Source organism: Podarcis bocagei (assembly GCF_964188305.1).
Source record: "Podarcis bocagei genome assembly, chromosome: 6".
Taxonomy (NCBI): Eukaryota; Metazoa; Chordata; class Lepidosauria; order Squamata; family Lacertidae; genus Podarcis; species Podarcis bocagei.
In genome coordinates, this window is record NC_138130.1 from 47,801,147 (window position 1) to 47,814,408 (window position 13,262).

Here is a 13,262-nt window from a genome sequence, read left to right on the forward strand (position 1 = left end):
TAAAATGTAAAACAAATTTGGAATATATTTCTTAGCATTGGGGGACAAGAAATGTTTTGACGAAGCATAGGGCACGTTGAGGTTACAATTATTCCTGCCCCTTCCTTTAGGGAGTTTGGAGTAGGTGGTTTTCTCATGCTCTCTCTTCCTACCCTGGCCTTTCTAGCAGGGATTTCAGTGCCAGTCTTCAGGTTTCACATCAGATGCAATACCACATTGTAGTTCCCTAGCATCCTTATACACAATTATTTTAAATGAATGGGATCATCACACACACTGCCCTGCATGTAGAAACTATCCCCCTGCCCCAAATTGCTTCCATAAAGGTGAGTGTTGAATGTGTGTGCTAATATCCTTGACTGTGGAATGATGTGGAAACAATTGCTTTCTGTGGGCTGTCTTGAACTCTTGTGTTTACAGCTTTCAAGACTCAGGAAGTGTATTCTGTAAGCAATGTAATTGGTCAACACTCCCACAAAAATCTCACTGGTGGTCTTTGGAGTTGTGGGTTGCATCAGTACCCCAAGGAGATTTAAAACAACAAAATTCATGTTTGGTATATTTTAGTTTAAAATGCACCATCTCCTTTTAAGTATTTCACTGTTTCCCTCAAATAGGAAGGCTTAGGTTCACTTTACACTTGACCAACTTTTTAAATGTTCTGTTGCTATAAAAGCTCATACTACAATCAGCCTACTTGGTCTTGCCTTTAAAATAAGCACCCTAAAACAGAAAAATACAGTCTTGCAGGATATGCTTGAAGACTGTTAAGACTGTTGGTTCCAGATTATTGTCGTTTAGTCGTGTCCGACTCTTCGTGACCCCATGGACCAGAGCATGCCAGGCACTTCTGTCTTCCACTGCCTCCCGCAGTTTGGTCAAACTCATGCTGGTAGCTTCGAGAACACTGTCCAACCATCTTGTCCTCTGTCGTCCCCTTCTCCTTGTGCCCTCCATCTTTCCCAACATCAGGGTCTTTTCCAGGGAGTCTTCTCTTCTCATGAGGTGGCCAAAGTATTGGAGCCTCGGCTTCATAATCTGCCCTACCAGTGAGCACTCAGGGCTGATTTCCTTAAGAATGGATAGGTTTGTTCTTCTTGCAGTCCATGGGACTCTCAAGAGTCTTGTCTGGTTCCAGATTACACTAAAGCAAAGTATAGGGATCAGAAGGTCGGCGGTTCGAATCCCCATGAAGGGGTGAGCACTCATTGTTCAATCCCAGCTCCTGCCCACCTAGCAGTTCGAAAGCACATCAAAGTGCAAGTAGATAAATAGGTACCGCTCTGGCGGGAAGGTAAATGGCGTTTCTGTGCACTGCTCTGGTTCACCAGAAGTGGCTTAGTCATGCTGGCCACATGACCCGGAAGCTGTCTGCGGACAAACGCTGGCTCCCTCGGCCTATAGAGCGAGATGAGCGCCGCAACCCCAGAGTTGTCCGTGACTGAACCTAACAGTCAGCGGTACCTTTAGCTTTTTTACTAGGTACAAAATATATCTATCTAGCACAATCTCTGTTATATTTACTATGAATGCCCTATGTTTTCCTAAATCTAAAATCAATCTCTTGTTCTCTCTATGGATTGAACAGGAAAACAACAGCTAGTAGCTTGTTCTTCATTGAGGCCCCTCCCATGTCTGTTATTTTGAAAGAAAAATGCACACAGTGGCAAAATGCACCTTTTCATGTAGTGTGTAGTTTCACCCACCAATAATAAACTGGGCCAAGAGGATTTATAGTGATGAAGTTTCCTCATCTGGGGCAGTCAGCATCTGAGGGTTGGGCTATGGTGCATATGTACTTTTCCCGCCTCCAGTGCTTGTGGAGCTGCCTGTTTGGAGGCTGGGAGCTTCTAGAGAAAGTGTTCTCTCCTTGAGAATTCCTTCTCCTACTAGGAAAGCTGTAAGCAACCCTTCCTGGCTTGGACCCAGCATAAGGCTCCTCGGTCCCAGGCAATGCAGTGGTAATCTGCTACAATACTTCTAGTGCTATTCATAAATACCCTGAGAAGGCACATGTGGTGCACGAGAAAGTATATTTTATAAGTGAGCTTGTTACTGATAGCAGTATAGACTTTCCATCCATTTCTGCTGAAACAGCATGTTTCATCTATTCGTAAACATTTAGCACTGACAATGTGCAGAGGCTGAAATGAATATAAAGGTATTGCAATTAGCATAGATTCACCCAACTAATGAGATCCTGGTTTAGAGAAATAATCTTATTTTGTTTACTTAAAAGTAACATGTTTGCTGCAGGACCCAATTATTCTCCACTCATTCAAATTACAAACTCGTTCGTGATTGGTGTGGAAGAGAGTAACTGGCCGTATGGAGAGTCACCAATATGCCCTTGTCTGAAATAACTATCATTAACCTGAATCTTTGAGCTACAGAAACCCAGCTCAAAGACTTGCGTTTCTGAAGAGTGCCTGTAAAACTAACGGTTGAGTTGCAGCTTCAGCGACAATCTCTTGAAATTACTGTCATTGCATGCCATACAGAGGGAGCTGATCTGCAAGAGGGAGAACTAGCTGCAGGCTGAAGATGGAAATGCTGTGAAAAGAAGGTTGACTTTTAAAGCTTTTGTCATTGTTTGCATTAGCCTAATTCCTTAATGTTTTTCTTGTCAGTTTGTTTCTTTTTCTGCTAAACACAGAACATTTGTCCTGCATGTGTCCTCAGTCCATCTGAGGTGGGGTATTTTAATAGAGGCTGGATGGGATGCAGAAGGTGTCACCTTTTTTTTTGTTCACTTAGAAAGTATATTCTAGATGCTGTACACAAATTAAAAAGCAAGTCCCTGTCCACAGGTTTGCTGGCTGAAAGGCATGATATAAAAGGGAAGATGAAGACGCTGTCCCACCTCTTCCTTTTATGTAACTAGGTTGGAAGGCTGCTAATAGATGACAATTCAGGGAGACAGAAGGAATCAACCTAGGCCCCATGTGGACTAAACTTTTAAAGCAGCAATGTACCATGTTAAACAGAAGGAGTGCCAGCATGGCCCCACGACTCCGGGTGCCATGCAGTGTGCATGGCCCTGGCATCAAAATTTGTGGGTGCCTGGGCCCTTCATGGGGAATTTTGTGAGTGCTCAGGGCCCCCATGGAATTGGTACCTATGTTAAACAGTCATGGTTTCCCCCAATGAATCCTGGGAACTGTTAGGAAACGCTTGGGAAGAAGGATTGGTTGTTAAATTAGTCTGGGAATTATAGCTCTGTGAGGGGAATAGAGACCTTCTAACCAACACTCAGTCCCTTTACAGTTCCCAGGATTCTTTGGGAGAAGCTGTGATTCCTTAAATAGGTATGGTACTGCTTTAAATGTCACCCTATTAAGTGTCACAGTTGTCATCCTATTCATTCTTGGAAAGGAACATCAATTCAATCAAGACATCTTACCACAGAAAATTATACAATGGTAACTCGGTTTAAGAACAGTCCTGTTTAAGAACGATTCGGTTTACGAACTCCGCAAAACCAGAAATAGTGTCCCGGTTTGTGAACTTTACCTCGGTCTAAGAATGGAAGCCAAACAGTGGAAGGGCGCCAGCGGTGGGAGGCCTCATTAGGGAAAGTGCGCCTCAGTTTAAGAACAGTTACGGTTTAAGAACGGACTTCAGGAACAGATTAAGTTTGTAAACTGAGGTGCCACTGTACTTTATAGCAAAATGCATAGGTAGGGTCTTGTTGCCTCCAATTCAGTGATTTGGAATTTTATTTATTTTAATACATAAATTACCTCCTCAGCTAAGATACAGAGGGGAAATGCTTTTCCATGAATAGCTGGCCAATGCAGCGTAATTTGAATGTTCGGGTGGGTGTCTGTAGTGAAAACAAATAACCAGGGTCTTAATTTTAAAAATAATAATAATGGCATGTCACAATTCTCACACAGGAATCATAGCACTTAGTTTTAGATGGAGAGCTGTTTATGAAACAGGCAAGCCAGGAAAACAAGAGCTCACTGTGTCAGAGAGAACTTTTCAGAACTAGCTTTTGTCTACTGTAGTAGGTTTTTTAATTTATTTATTTTTATGTGCTAGCTGTTTGTTTCCAACAGCTGCTGCATCAGCATAATGCCACAATACAAGGCATTGTAGGGGTGCCATGCTGGACATTATTCTGGCACAGAAATGATGTTCCAACTTAGCTGACCAACATCAAGGTAGCAAAGCCATGTGATTCCTGAGTGAAATGACCAAATAGTATGCAGCTTTTACTAGAACATCTAGGTTTGAAAGTAAAGAGTTGTGAGCTGGATTCCACTTGTGAGCAGATACAGTATGGGCCACTACTAAAAATAGTATCTTTTTGAATGAGACAAGCGCATGGGAGATGAGTCATGGCTTTTAATTCATCAGGACTATTGAATCCGTACACGCAGAGGAGTTGTGTCTTCAATTATTATTATTGCAGCCCATTGTTTTTTCACATAAAGAATCCCATGGAACAATTCCCACATTGCAGTTCTATTTGCAGATTTATTACATAGCAGCAATGATGTATATGATGTACAGACAATGTGGACTTTCTAGAGGAGGAGTCGTCCAGCTGTTGTTGGTCTCAAAGTCCCATCAGCAAGGGCCAGCATTGTAAATGATCAGTGATGATGGAATTGAGCCCAGTAACATCTGGAAGGCCATAGCTTATTCCAGTTTGGGATGGGGGGGGAGCATAAGTTAGTAAAAATTTGGGAAGAGCTTGAAACAGTTTGCCTCCCAAGTGTTGGCAGCTGGAAACTCACCCTTTTCTATGATTCTATGATTCTGTTATTCTATTTTGCAGCACTTACCGTAAGTTATTTTGATCTCACTGAATTATTCATGCTGTGGTTTTTTTCTCATACCTTTGCCAAACTACATGCAGAGTATAGCTTTCTTTTTTCTTGGGCAGTGAAGTAATAAATACAGTTACAGATTGATAGATATATTACTTCAATGCTGCCTCATAAGAAATTCTAAAATCCATTGTAGAGTAATACCTTGGTACAGGTGTAACCAATGTTGTGCCCATCAGATGCTACTGGACTACAACTCACATGACCCCTGACCATTGACTGTGCTGGAACTGATGAGAGTTGTAGTTCAACAACTTTGAGTGTTCACATTGGCTATGTCTGCCTTAGGTCAACCAACATTTTACAAAGTTATGAGCAAGCTTTCAAGTTCCCCAGAACTCTTCATAAGGCTGGAGATTAAGCAAAGTAGAGAAAGGGTATGTGATCTTTGTATTTTATGTTAGCCAGCAGGTATATCATATATGCAAGTTATTTCACCCTTCTCGGCAGCTTGTAAAAATTATGATGAATTCAGCAAACACTAAACAAGAAATTCAGTTGTCGCAAAAGCCGCTGTAGCTGTCTAGTCTACAAGTACAGTGGTACCTTGGGTTACATACACTTCAGGTTACATACGCTTCAGGTTACAGACTCTGCTAACCCAGAAATAGTACCTCAGGTTAAGAACTTTGCTTCAGGATGAGAACAGAAATCGTGCTCCAGCAGCGCAGCAGCAGCAGGAGACCCCATTAGCTAAAGTGGTGCTTCAGGTTAAGAACAGTTTCAGGTTAAGTACGGACCTCCGGAATGAATTAAGTACTTAACCTGAGGTACCACTGTACGGTATACTTTTCCTAATCATTGATACTGTAACAATTAACCCCAAAGCTTTATGCAATCACATTTATTTTTGAAGCTGTAACTGTGTGCTTTGTAATTAGAATTGATCAATAAGATTTCTTTAGCAGTTGCTGTTAAAGAGTTAATCTTAAGTTTTTAAGCTAGATCACAACTCCCGAAAGACCTGGGAAGCCAACCATCCTCAAAGAAGGCAGTCCATTATTACATGCATTCCTATCATCTCATTATCCATTCAAAGAAGATTGCCATCTTTCCTCTGCTGTAAGTTAATATGAAATAACATTAATTTGGATCATAAATCCAAGACACATTATAGATCTCAATTGCTTCTATGACTGTAACCAATTTAGAGTTACCATTTTATTATGGAAAGGAAAAGAGAGAGAGATCACAGCCAAAACAGCAGGCTTAGCTCTACAGGAACAAATTAAAGAATGCACTGGGAAGTCCATTGCTTCCTGGAACATGTGACAGGGTTGCTTGTGCATCTCTCCTGTGTTGAAATGTGCATGCTCCAGATTAAAGAAGAGGTCATGGCCCTTCTGAGGGAAGCAAGTGATGCACAGAGTTTTCTCCTCTGTTTGTTGTACCTAAGTTTCCTTGTAGTATATAAATGCAGGATAGCCAGCGAGGGAAAATGTGGATGTCATGGAAACAAACTGCAGTGAGGCAAAACACAAGGCAACAGGCAGAAGTGTGTGGTTCCCTGTCACACAATGAGAGATCCTCCACATAACACACTGGATATAACTTATCCCATATCTTTGTTGCAAACTAAATCTAAAAGAAACTTCACACTGACTACATAAACCAGTTTCAGCTCACCAGAACTATTTAAATCTGTTTTGAGAGCTTGTCACCATCCATCTTTCTGTGCATTTGTTCACTATTTCCTCTCTGTTGACTGCATTTTTAAAATCTGAATGAAAGTAGGCCAGAGTACTTTTAAAAGAGAAGTTCTCAAGTGTATTTTGTACTCCTGAAACGACTGGTGAAAGCAAATGCTTGTTGTAGGCAGATTTTTGATTAAATGGCTGGAAAGTACAGAACATGTTTTCATAGAAGGAAACGGCAAGCAAGAGTTTTAGCTTATCTGTTTCTTACCAGCTTGTATTACCTTGCAATATGCAGATAGATTGAAAACTAGAACAGTATAATACCAGCATTAAGAAGGATTTGAGCCCCATTTCTATCCAGTATGAAATCATCTTTGGATCACTGGTTACCTAGGCAACCTGTTTTCTACCTTCATTTATTCCAGTTTCGAGCCAGAATGTAATGTGACTACCCTGCCCCACCCCTCCCCATTTCACCCTTGAAACCAAAAGGTGGGCAGGAATCCATGGAGGGCTTATGCTTTTCTGTTCTTGCCAGATGGGCTCAGTCAACCAAAGAACTTGCTTTGCTTTTAAACCAATGCATGTAAGTCTCCAGGGTGCCTTTAAGTGGGCTCAGATCTCTTACTGCCTATGCCACTAGCACAGCTTGTAAGCAGAGTGAAACATTGGCTAGACACAGTACCACTACTGCAGATTAACACCTCCTCAAAATTAGGGGACCTAGAGAGCCAGTGGACTTCTACCTGTCCCCTCCCCCATGTGTGGTGTTTGTACAGGGCCCCAGTCACTGTTGACCCTGCACCACCACGGCTTCCCTTTTCCACTGCCACCAACCACGTTTCCCCAGTAATATATTCAGACTCAGGTCATAACGTATTAACAAAGATTCCAGTTTATTGTGAACGCAAACAAGTTTTAAATACTTTGAAACACTGTAATCCGATTCACTCTCTCTGCCTCCCCTCTGTCTCTAACTCACTCTGACTCTTATGCCTCCCACCCACAAGAAACCAACCAAACTAACTGCCAAAACCCCTGTGTTGAGCCTTAAACACAATTCGGCTCTGCCCCTAGGCTTTCTTATTGGTCAGCCTATTAACCCTTTCTCTCTCTCCCCCAGTACGACATCTCCACAATGACGGTCTACATCTGAAATTCCTTCTTCTACAAAACCATTGAAATATTTCCTAGAATATTCCAATGTATAAATTTCCTAAATTTTTTTTTTGAATAAATAGTTAATCTGAGGCTAGGATTCTGTTGCTTTCAGCTAGATGTGAGTGCATGGAGAGTTAGATAGGAATGAAATGGGGAAGAATGAGGCAGTGGACATCTTTTATATATACTTCAATTTAAATATGTACATAGGTGAATCCGCATAAGATGTAGATTATGGTTATCCATATTCTAACTAGGGGAAAGTGCAACTGGGACTGCTGCTTTTTGGCAGTTCTTTACTCAGGTCACCTTGACATATTGCAGCATTTTCTCCAATAATGCTATGAGTCAACATTTGCTGGGCCACTGTTGTCACTCTTTTGCATTTTATTACCTATGGTGCTTTCTTTAATGTTACCATCTGGTTCTTATCAACAAGATGCAAATGATGGAGATGGGATCCTTCAGGAGGAGGGGTGGGAAATAAATTGAATGAATGAATGCATAAAGGTTTCACTTCACTGGCGCTGTGATGCAGCAAAGTTCCACTCAGCTTGCACAAAGTGGCAGAGAGCTATACAAATCCATCAGCAGGGCCAGCCAACAGGGTGCTCCCCAGAAGTTGCTGAACTACAGTTCCCATCATCCCTGATTCAGTCAACATCTGAGGGCACCATCTTGCCTATCCTTGTATTATTATCATCATTTTTGGCCCAACATGGCTGCTTTGGTGTTGGCTGCAGTCAGTGGCTCCTTCAGCCCAGTAGGGCCTAGGATAACAATACAGAGTGTCATATGGTAACTCAAAGACTAACGGATTTATTGTGACATAGTTCTCAGTTTTTCTCATTCAGTTACATGCTGCAGTTTGAATCATTCTTCTTGTTCTTCTTGGCGGCGTTACTTCATTCTATCACCAGGTGTCCCCCTTGCATTTAGTAGAAAAATACACATTTCATGAATTCAGATTTATTCACTAATTGAGACAAATCACTGCATCCCTCCTCATCCTGGTTCCCAGTTACAACATTTGCATGTGACTCTTGAAACGCTACTGCACAGTCATTCTTTGATTACGGATGTTGTTTTTGGAGCAGTTTTCCTATTTTAATTTCTAATGTAGTCATTACAGGGAACTTGTTTTCTATTACTGTTACTAAGCATATCAGTTTCCCTAATAGCAGGGCTACATCTTAAAAAGGTGATTGCATTCAGTCTAATCACATTCCTTCTGTTTTCAGCAACGTAGGTCTCTTGGTTCAAAATGCATTCATGAATTTTTTAATAGAGATTTTTGATAAATGTACTGGGGAGGTTGGTATTCTTATTCCTGTTGAGGTATGGCAGCGGTTGAGCTAGGGTGGAGTAACGGGTGTCATTCAGACATTAGGGTGGGGGAGAAAGGGTTAATATTCCCTCCACTCATGCCATGATTCTGATCCATATCAGGGGGTTTTCCCCTCTTTGCACAGACAAACAAATGTAAATATGCTTTTAAAGTAATTGCAACATGTAATTTTGCCCTCATTGTTTAGCTGCAAATTTAAAACCATAACCTCCTATTTATTTGGAGAGAGAGAGAGAGAGAGCGCACGCGCAAACATTCAGAGAGCAGCATAATTTGCTCAGGAAAATAGCCAAGAAAGTAGGGCTGAGGGAATCACACAAACCAGATTCCACAGCTGAGAGTTTCAATAAAGTAAATAAAGAATGAATAACATCCTGGAACCTTAGAGCATAACATATTTATTTTCATTTTGACAGAAGCTTTGGTGGAGTACAATCCACATCATCAGATGCATTAAGTGTTATCACAAGTTACAGGTGATACACATGATTTGGGGGTAAAGAGTGAGGTCAGCCCAAGGGTTGTGTTTCCTTCCAGGCAACTTTTAGAGGCCACAGTTCGGTGATGAGTGATGACAGAAGCAAAAGTGGGCGGAGCAACACATGTTAATTTACTCACACACCCAGCCAGTGTGGTGTAGTGGTTAAGAGCAGTGGACTCGTAATCTGGTGAACAGGGTTTGATTCCCTGCTCCTCCACATGTAGCTGCTGGGTGACCTTGGGCTAGTCACACTTCTCTGAAGTCTCTCAGCCCCACTCACCTCACAGAGTGTTTGTTGTGGGGGAGGAAGGGAAAGGAGAATGTAAGCCGCTTTGAGACTCCTTGTTGTTGTTTAGTCATTTAGTCGTGTCCGACTCTTCGTGACCCCATGGACCAGAGCATGCCAGGCCCTCCTGTTTTCCACTGCCTCCTGCAGTTTGGTCAGACTCATGTTTGTAGCTTCGAGAACACTGTCTCTGCTTTTTAAGATGCTGTCTAGGTTTGCCATCACCTTTCTCCCAAGGAGCAGGCGTCTTTTAATTTCATGACTGCTGCCACCATCTGCAGTGATCATGGAGCCCAAGAAAGTAAAATCTCTCACTGCCTCCATTTCTTCCCCTTCTATTTGCCAGGAGGTGATGGGACCAGTGGCCATGATCTTCGTTTTTTTGATGTTGAGCTTCAGACCATATTTTGCGCTCTCCTCTTTCACCCTCATTAAAAGGTTCTTTAATTCCTCCTCACTTTCTGCCATCAAGGTGGTGTCATCTGCATATCTGAGGTTGTTGATATTTCTTCCGGCGATCTTAATTCCAGCTTGGGATTCATCCAGCCCAGCCTTTCGCATGATGAATTCTGCATATAAGTTAAATAAGCAGGGAGACAATACACAGCCCTGCCATACTCCTTTCCCAATTTTGAACCAATCAGTTGTTCCATATCCAGTTCTAACTGTAGATTCTTGTCCCACATAGAGATTTCTCAGGAGACAGATGAGGTGATCAGGCACTCCCATTTCTTTAAGAACTTGCCATAGTTTGCTGTGGTCGACACAGTCAAAGGCTTTTGCATAGTCAATGAAGCAGAAGTAGATGTCTTTCTGGAACTCTCTAGCTTTCTCCATAATCCAGCGCATGTTTGCAATTTGGTCTCTGGTTCCTCTGCCTCTTGAGACTCCTTAGGGTAGTGATAAAGCGGGATATCAAATCCAAACTCCTCCTCTTCTTCTTCGTCTTTGTCTTTGTCTTCTTCTTCTCTCAATCCTCTAGCCAGGCAAGCAAGAATTATCCAAGTTCAAGGACACATTCAAGCCAGGCAGAAATACTTAATGCTTAAGGAGGCTGCAAAGCATGACAGGTGTGGCTGGGATGGTGTGTGGCTTTGAGAACTTAGCCCACCTTACCAAATCCAGCCAAACTCTTGCCCAACCTTAATCAGAAATAAAGATGAAGATTCCACCACACGCCTGAGCAGTTTCCTCTTCTACTACTTCAGCTGCAGTCCTAAGGCCAGGCTCAGTCTTTTTGACTGCAGCTCGAACCCATTATCTGCATTTTGTCCATGAGCAAAACAACTGCTCCCAGCTTTCCTGTGGTGGTGGGGGGAATTATGTGTTGCTCCGTGACATAATGGATTACCTTCTTGCATATGGACATATAAATCTATTCATGTTTTAAGATCTTCCTTAGAGGCAGTGGTGTGTGTGAGAGAGAAAGAGTATGTGTGTGTGTGTGTGCACACAGGGAAGGCCTTTTCAACAGTAGCACCAAAGCTCTGGGACTACCTCCTCTATCATTCTTTATTTATTATGGTCATTCTTGAATTTATATCTGACATTCCCTTCAAGGTGTTCAAGAAGGTGTCCATGCCCCCACTTTTATGTTTGTAGGTTTGTCTGAGAGATGGCCACTCGGTGACCATCATAGTTGTGTGGGTATCTAAGCCTGTGTCTTCCCAGGCCTAGACTGCCACCCTAACCACTACATTCACCCACTTTTACACTGTTTACTGAACTGGCTGGTTCAGTCATGATAGTGGTCAGGTGTTTTCTACACATGAGCAGAGAAGAAAGCAGGATTGAACTCCCTGCCCTGGTTGCCCTGCATCATCATCATCACCATCACCATCATTATCATCATCAGTGGTTTCCCCTTCCACTCTAGGCAGCTCACAGCATATATTATTTCCCCATGCAAAGGATCTGCATGCCACTGGCATGGTCCCCTGAATGTTTGTGTATTGATCATTGCCCACTGTGAGAACAGAATGCTGGATTATTGACCATTAGCCTGCTCCAGCAGGCTTTTCTTATGTTCTTATGTAGGCATCTGCAAAGGGGAACCTACGTTTGAGCAACTGCTCCTGTGTAGGGTTCCACCCAATGCCAGCAGCATCATGGATTCCAAAGTTACAGAGGTCCTTGCTTCCCCCTGTGCAAATGTTTGCACCAAGACACGAGTAACCCGAAGGCAGGGGCAAGGCCATGTAGGATGCTGGGAATCGTGCCAGCAGTTCAACCTCACTGTCCCTCTTCCCCATGCAAAGGTTCTGCATGCAGAGAATGCCTGAATGGGGCTAAAATTACACAGACACCTCGTCTGAAAAACCCACCGCAAAAACCCTTTAAACAAAACAGGTAATAGCTTCCAATGTAATGGTTACCTTCATATCTGTTAGCAGACGAACATAGTGTTGCTTTTTCAGGAAAGTATCCTGTCAACAGCAAAAGGAACACACACCAAGCGCTGCCTTTGCTTTTCCCTCTTCAACCTAATGCTCGCACAACACAGTCAACATCCTACCACTGCATAATACTGTGATATTAAAAGATAAAAATGGATGTCTATGTATAACCTGCAAAGTAATGTATAGTGCATTTTCCCACTACAGGAAACAATCAGCTCATGCTGATTTTAGTAAGTGTCTTGAGTGCTGCTAAGGGAAAATGGGTACTGAAGTGCGTGTCAATCATATACGTATTGCACCCTTCCATATTCTGTCATATCCACAGCAGAAACAATACTCAAGAGAGTAAATTAAGCAAACCTTTGCACTGCAGGAGCTTTTCCATTTCTGATTGACATGATTCCTGGGGCATTTTTCTGGCCAGATACTCACACAATTTATCATGTACTAACCCATGTTTTGCTGAAATGGCAACAAAGCATAGAATCACAGGCAGAGGTGTCAATAATTTGGCCATCACTGACCAGCATGTACACACTATGTATGAATGGAATGAAATGTATACGTATGATTGTGACACACACATCAGAAAAGATAATCCTGCCTTGGTACATGTTGACAGCCTGATGCAAGACGGAGAGTTGATAGTGGATGGTAGCCTTATACAGGACACAATATAGCTGGATAAAAAAAGAAATACAACAAGGAAAAGAGAAGGTGATGGGCTCAATTTTTTGGTACGTTAGATCAGCATATCTGAATCTGAACTGAGTAGAGTGAACCAAATTAGTGAGTCAATGTGGTGCAATAATTATACTAGTGTTAGAGTGGGGTGACCCAGATTCAAATCCCCAATCAGTCATGAAGCTCACTGGGTGACCTTGAACCAGTTACCGTCTCTGAGTGTCCTGGCCCATTTTACAGAGTGACTGTGAGGATATAATGCTGGGCAGAGGGGGAGCTGTCCTGAGCTTCTTGAAGATATGGTGGAATATAAATCTTTAAAATACACAAAACATTGCAAGGCCAGTGTCATAAGCAAGACAGCCTTTATCCTAAAGCAGTCAGAGCCAATGCAGAGGTCATGCTTTGTCATTTTTTAAATCTGA